Source organism: Arachis duranensis, chromosome 4, assembly GCF_000817695.3.
Source record: "Arachis duranensis cultivar V14167 chromosome 4, aradu.V14167.gnm2.J7QH, whole genome shotgun sequence".
Lineage (NCBI taxonomy): Eukaryota > Viridiplantae > Streptophyta > Magnoliopsida > Fabales > Fabaceae > Arachis > Arachis duranensis.
In genome coordinates, this window is record NC_029775.3 from 32331002 (window position 1) to 32339165 (window position 8164).

The window sequence follows — 8164 nt, forward strand, 5'->3', positions numbered from 1 at the left end:
TCGGAGATTGTTGGTTTTGATGTTTGGACTTTGGTTCGTCATGCGTTCTCTGGTTTGGATATGGATCCAAGGATGATGGAAACTCTTGTGGTTCTTATTCTGAAGGTAGAAAACCCGATTTCCATAAAGGATTTCTGACCTATTAGTCTCTATAATGTGGTTACAAAGTTATAACGAAGGTCCTGGTCAATAGACTTCGTCCCCATCTCAAAGAGATTGTTGGGACCTTTCAAGGAAGGTTTACCCAGGGAGAGGAACTCCAGAAAATATCATTGTAGCACAAGAGGTTCTCCATTTCAAAGAAAGGCACCCTGGCCTTTAAGATTGATCTGGAGAAAGCGTACGATAGAATGGATTGGGGATTTCTGAAACAAACCCTTGTAAGTTTTGGCTTTCCTCCTCTGACAGTTAATCTGATTATGCGTTGTGTCACTGCTTCCTCCCTGTCTATACTCTGGAATAGGGATAGATTAAATAGCTTCACTCCAAACAGGGGCCTTAGGCAAGGAGATCCTATATCATCGTATCTGTTTGTGTTGTGTATGGAGTGATTGTCCTGTTCTATTAATCAGCAAGTTGATAGGGGCTTATCGAAGCCGGTTGTGATTTTTAGAAGCGGTCCAAGAATTTCTCATTTGATGTTTGCCAATGATTTGCTTCTTTTCTGTAAAGCCGAAAAACAGCATGTTCAAACTGTAATGGTAGATTTGGAATTAGAGATTCTTTTTGTGCTAATATTGCTCTTCTTGTAAAGTTAATTTGGCAAATTTTTCACCATCCTGACAAGCTTTGGATTCGACTGTTGATGGAGAAATACCATTCTTCTAAGGATGATTGTTTCAGTCGGTCTCGAGGAAGGAGATCTTATGTTTGGAAGAGTATATGTCGAGCTTGGGATATCCTGAAGGAAGTTTTTATTTGGTGCATTGGGGATATGGAACAGAACTTTTGGTTTTCTAAATAGAGAAGAGAGGGGCAACTGTGTCAGGAGATGGATTATGTTCACATTTATGATTCGGATTTCAAGATCTTGGATCTTTGGTCATCTGGACAGTGGAACCTTGAGAATATCTATTCTCCTCTGCATCAGTCTCTGTAGAGCAACATTAACTCTTACATCCCAGATGTTCAAGCTGGTTCAGAGGTCAGTTGGTGTTGGACGGATGCGGCTTCAAAGGTTTATGATGCTCGTAGTGGTTATTTATGGCTCGGTAAGAAGATGTTTAGTTGGGAGGATAGGGGTAATTGGTTTTGGCTTTGGCGTCAACATGTTCTGGAAAAGCACAAATTTTTGGCCTGACTATGTCTTCAGGAGGCTCTTCCTATTGCTGCATTTTATTTTAGGAGGGGCATTTCACACACAGATAGCTGTCCATGATGTTTCTCAGGTCAGGAATCGGTTTTACATTGTATTCGAGATTGTCCAAAAGCCCAACTAGTTTGGCAAACTTTAGGGATCTCAACCAGTGGATTTGATGAGTTGGTTCTTACATAATAGCAAACATCATCCCTTTAGATTCTTTTCTGGTCTCTAGTTGATTTGGCGTTCAAGGAATAACGAGATCTTTCATCCTAACGAGCATTGGACCACAGACAAGGTGATTGGTATGGCTTTGTCCTTGGAAAAAGAGCTCCAAAATATTTTTGAGTTGCAACGATTGTCTATCCCCTCCACCATTAGTGGCTCTTGGATTCCCCCCTCAGTGGGTACCTTTAAGATTAATTGTGATGCTAGCTATCCTGGCAATGGTGCTCAAGTTGGTTTTTCTTGTGTTAGCAGAGATTGGAAGGGAAGGTGGCAACGAGGCTATTTAGGAATAATTGAGAGTTGTAGCATTTTGTAAGGAGAGTTGTTTGCTATTTGGAGATGCTTCCTTTTAGCATGGGACTTGGGACAAAGAGACATTATATGTGAAACAGACTGTGTGGAGGCTTTTACTATTGTCAATAATTTACAGAATTGCTCTGGGTTTACTGATCCTTTGGTGTTCAAAATCCGAGATATCATGTCTTGGAAATAGCGTGCTGATCTCCGGTTGATCTTGAGAGATGCAAATACAGTAGCAGACATCATGGAAAAGACTGTAATAAGGACCCTTTTTCTCCAAGTGGAGCTTCCGTTGCCTTGGAAGGAGTTTGAGAGTAGTGGTGCACGAAAATTACAATCACAATTTCGCAATTCCGCACAACTAACCAGCAAGTGCACTGGGTCGTCCAAGTAATATCTTACGTGAGTAAGGGTCGATCCCACGGAGATTGTTGGCTTGAAGCAGCTATGGTTATCTTGTAACTCTTAGTCAGTATATCAATAATGGTTCTTAGTTTTGATTGCGAAAAAAAAGAACATGAAATAAATACTTGTTATGTAGTAATGGAGAATGGGTTGGAGTTTTGGAGATGCTCTGTCTTCTGAATCTCTGCTTTCTTACTGTCTTCTTCTTCATGCATGCAAGGCTCCTTCCATGGCAAGCTGTATGTTGGTGGATCACCATTGTCAATGGCTACCATCCGTCCTTTTAGTGAAAAAGTTCCATATACATGGCTAATCATCTATCGGTTCCCACTTATGTTGGAATAGGATCCAATGATCCTTTTGCATCTGTCACTATGCCCAACATTCGTGAGTTTGAAGCTCTTCACATTCATCCCATCCCAGATCCTAGTCGAAATACCACAGACAAGGTTTAGACTTTCCGAATCTCAAGAATACTGCCAATTGATTCTAGCTTATACCACGAAGACTCTAGTCTTACGGATTGAACGCTCTGTTGTCAGGAGAGGCAGTCAAACTCGTGAACCAGGAACCCAAGAGATAAACACCCAATCTAAAGTAGAACAGAAGTGGTTGTCAGGCATGTGTTCATAGTTTGAGAATGGTGATGAGTGTCACGGATTATCACATTCATCATGTTTAAGTGCGAGTGAATATCTTAGAATAGAACAAGCGTGATTGAATAGAAAATAGAAATAATTGCATTAATCCTTCGAGACATAGCAGAGCTCCTCACTCCCAACCATGGGGTTTAGAGACTCGTGCCGTAGAAGATACAAATTCAGATGTAAAATGTCATGAGGCACTGAATGAATCTCTAAAAGTAGTTTTTATACTCAACTAGTAACCTAGGTTTACAGAAAATGAGTAAGCTAAGATAGATAGTGCAGAAATCCACTTCCGGGGCCCACTTGGTGTGTGTTTGGGCTGAGCAATGAAGCTTTCACGTGCATAGGCTATTCCTGGCATTTAACTCCAGCTTTTATGCTAGTTTGGTTGTTTAACTCCAGCTTGTATCCTGTTTCTGGCGTTTAACGCCAGAATAGGGTAGAAAGTTGGCGTTAAACGCCAGTTTGCGTCATCACAACTCAGAAAAAGTATAAACTATTATATATTGCTGAAAAGCCCTGGATGTCTACTTTCTAACGCAATTGAGAGCATGCCAATTGGGATTCTGTGGCTCCAAAAAATCCATTTCGAGTTCAGAGAGGTCAGAATCCAACAACATCTGCAGTCCTTTTTCAGCCTCTGAATCAGATTTTCGCTCAGGTCCCTCAATTTTAGCCAGAAAATACCTGAAATCACAGAAAAACACACAAACTCATAGTAAAGTCCAGAAATGTAATTTTTTCATAAAAACTAATAAAAATATACTAAAAAGTAGCTAGATCATACTAAAAACTATATGAAAATACCCCCAAAAAGCATATAAAATATCCGCTCATCAAGTAGTATTCAGTGGGTATACCTTTCTTAAGCAGTTTCTTATTTATTTTTTCTTTCTTATTTGTTGTTTATTTTATTTTAAGTCACCAAAAAAATACTACAAGAAAATTATCCATTCAGCCACACTTTTTTTAAGCTACATTTGAAAAGCGTAGCTAGGCTACGCTTTTCTCCGTATTACCTTTTTATAGAAGAATAGGAAACATAGTTGTTGCATCACTTGAAAAGTGTCTCCTTAGATATTTAAACATCACTTATAAAACGTAGCCTTATTTTAATATCTATAGGTTCACTTTTAACACACAAAAAATGTTTTTAAAAAGTAACCTATTTGTTATATTTTAGGTGTGCTTTAAAAGTGTTGCCTAATGTATCTAGGCCAAATGCACATGATAATCCCCACTCTGGTCCTTGAGATTGGCAAGTTGTATTGATTTAGTCTTCGAGATCCTAATTGTACTAAATTAGTCCCCCTCAGATTTGAAAAAATGCACCACGTTAGTCCTTCTCCCTTTTTCCGTCACTGGAGCTTTGACGTCGTCAGTGACGTGGCCAATTCTTGCCATACTGGACATAATAATAGTTAGATGACATGACATAAAGTTTAATTAGCTCCAATTTGGTTCTTGTTTCCTTTTATGACTTAAATTTCTTTCCTTACTTCTTCCTCTTCTTTTTCTTCCCATTTTTTTCTGATTCTTCGTCTTCTTACTCGTTGTGCACCCTTTTGATTTTAGGATCATGATTGTAAGTAGGAGTCAGAGTTCCATGCGATCCAATACACAGATCCTCAGTTGAAGTAGAACATCGAGTGTTTCATAGTGGTGTAGATGTGGCTACCGTCCCATTCTTTGGGTGTCCTAACTATAATGTCAGTGAAAAGAGGTGGTGCGGTTTGTTTGTCTAGGCTCACATTAGACAAGAAGACGTTGGTAAAAGGATGACTTCTACCGAGGATATTGACCAAGTGAGGATGAATTTAGCTTGGAGAATTAGAAAGTTAGAAGATGAAGTTCGAACCCGAAAATTATACATGTTATTGTTGGCTCTGTTTATAATGTTTTTTGCTAGTTTCATGTTGGTATTTAAGGTTTGAGGATGATTTTGTTTTATGTCAAAATTCATTATGGCTTATTACTTTTTGTAAATAATAATAATAATAATAATAATAATAATAATGTTTCAAGAAAAATAACAATGAGTTTTAACAAGTCAAATCCCTGTCATATCAATGACAACTCCCCCACAAAATTAAAGACTAGTTTTAAATTCAAAATACACTAATAACAAGGATAGAGAGTGCCATCAAATCATATAATATATCCAAATAAATAAATGATCTACTGCCATAAACTTAAGCCACAAAATAAAAGTATCATTCACAAAAAGATTCATAATTTAACTATATCTTCATTTCTTTTTTCTCGGTGGCTTGAAGCCGGGCATTGGGACAAATTTCAAGAAGCTGGCTGGTCTAAAAGCTGTGATTGAGCTTGTTCCTTGCAATGGATCTATAGTGACCAATCCTAATGCTGGTGAGGACCTTCTTCTAGTCTACAACTTAGATAGCCTCGTAAGTAGTGCCTATTTCATTTAGATAGTACATAAATTTAGGCTGATGGTGCACAATAATTTTAAATGTGATTTGTTAAAGTAAATGTAACTACCTCTTGAGACTGTTGTGCATCTAAGTAGTTTAGTTGAGAAAGCTTAATCTTAACTTCCTGGACATCAATGGATTGGGGTGTAGAATATGGAGGAGCTTGAGCAGGTGCATCTTGATCCCTACTAGGTGGAGGAACATCAACAGCTTTTGTTACATCAGAATTTGGATCAACAATTGATTCTGGTGTTGTATTTCCTTGTGCATTAGATTTTTTCCTAGCAACAGTGACAGTTGCAGCGGCAGCAGCAAGAGCAACTACAACATTAGCTGATCTCTTCTTTGAACAACCCCTCTTTATGTACCCCTTTTGTAGGCAGTATCTGCAAGTGAAGGGCTTAAATTATCTCTTTAGGTGCCCACTAAGCTTAGATTTCTTGCTTCTTCCATTGTCCGTATCTGCATTCTTTCTCCCTTTCTTTGTGAGTGGTCTAGTCTTTTTCTTGGTCTTTGATGCTTGTGGTCTGTTGTGCTCAGATTTCTCCCAAAGAATTTTTCCAGACAAGAAATTTATGTAATGGCATAAGTGTCTCTATATGAGTTCATGGTGAGCCACTTATGACAAAAATCTTCTGGTCTCTTATTCACTCTTGCAAGAGCTGCACAAGCATGCACATAAGGCACTCCTAAAGAAAACAACAAATAAATGTATCATTAAAGTATTTAATTATTCGCAAGAAAGAGGATCTGAATGCTAGTTAATTACTTGTTAACATCCAAAACTGACATGTACACCGCTGCTTGCCTAAATCCACCATCATGTTTGTTGGATATCCATGCACTTCAAACTTTTCATATGTATAATCTCCAGTCTAGACTGGGATCCAATTTTTAAACTCCTTTTTGATCTTATCCAATCTACTTTGAACCACTGGTGGTAGCTTCCCTACATGGTTGACAAGCTTAACCTTTTTTTTTTAGCTATCGTTCTCATTATGAACATTCTCACCTCCTCAAGTAGAGTGATGATTGGTTTGGCCCTTACTTCTTTAATTCTTGCATTAAAGACCTCGCATGTATTATTGCAGATGTTGTCAAGTTTGGGCTATGACTAAATACTGACTTTGTCCATGACTGACGTTAGGATTTTTGCTAGTAAAGAATTTCATAAAAACAGTCGCATTGTAGATATAGTCTCTAAACTGACAGAAATCCTTTCGTACAAACGTTTTGGTTGTCACAAGTAACAAACCCCTAAATAAATTGATAACCAAAGTATTTAAACCTCGGGTCGTCTTCTCAAGGAATTGCAGGGAAGTATGTTCTTATTATTGGTTATGAGTTTGTAAATTGGGGTTTTGGAAGTAAGGGGGCAGTATGTTGCACAAAAATAATAAGAAAAATAAATAGATAACTATAAAGTAAACTCTTGACAAGGTATGGGAACTGGAAGTCCTATCCTGGTTATCCTTATCAATTGTAATGAGAATTGGATTTTTCTCCCACTTTTTTAACCTCTAACTATGAAGGTAAGTTAAGTGGATGAATTCCAATTTTCAATTAACAATGAGTTTGATAACTCAAGAGTCACCAATTATTTAACCAAGGCCAAAAGGAAAACTATCTACTCGAATGAAAATAATTTGGATAAGTACCAACAACATAAATTAAAGAAAGCAATCATAGATCTGAAATATCTCAAATAACATTAATTTAAAAGAGTAATCTGTAACATGGAAGAGTTCATAAATTAAATTGAGATAAATAAAAATAAAGAACCTGGGATTGAGAGTCACTTCTAAAATTAAGAGAAGTCCTAAATCCTAATCCTAAGAGAGAGAGAGAGAGGAGAGAACCTCTCTCTCTAAAACTACATCTAAAACATGAAAGGTGAATTATGAATAGCATGATTATGAATGGATGTATTCCCCCACTTTATAAACTCTAATCTGTGTTCTTTGGGCCAAAAACTGAGTCAGAAACAGCCCAGAAGTCACTTCCAGCACTTCCTGGTCCGTACAGGTCGCGGAAAAGTGACGCGGCCACATGGCTCATGCGGTCGCGCGGGTTGCGTTCCTGCTAGGTCACGCGTCCGCGTGACTCACGCGTTCGCGTCGCTTGGCGTCGGGGCAGCTATGAGAAATTATATATCAAATCGAAGCCCCGGATGTTAGCTTTCCAACGCAACTAGAACCACGTTGTTTGGACCCTTGTAGCTAAAGTTATAGCCATTTGAGTGCAAAGAGGTCAGGCTGGACAGCTTAGCAATTTCTCTAACTTATTGTATTCATTCCACTTTTGCATGCTTCCTTCCCATCCTCCAAGCCATTCCTACCATGTAATCTCTGAAAACACTTAACACACATATCAAGGCATCTTATAATATCTGAAAACACTTAACACACATATCAAGGCATCTAATGGTAATAAGAGAGGATTAATAATAAGTAAATATAAGTCCAAAGAAACATGTTTTCAATCAAAGCACATAATTAGGAAGGCAAATGTAAAACCATGCAAATAGTATGAATAAGTGGGTAAAGAGTTGATAAAAACCACTCAATTGAGCACAAGATAAACCATGAGATATGGGTTTATCAACCTCCCCACACTTAACATTAGCATGTCCTCATGCTAAGCTCAAGAGAAGCTATAAAGGAATGAAGAGAGATGCAACCTATGAATGCAACTAAATGCAAAATGTTTCTACCTACTTGGTTAAAAATAAATAAGTTCTTCAAGACAAACATGAATTGGATTTCACTAATTCAAATCACAAAATACAATACAAATAACTTGCAAGAAGAAGATAGCTCATGAAAGCAGGGAACATAGAATTGAGC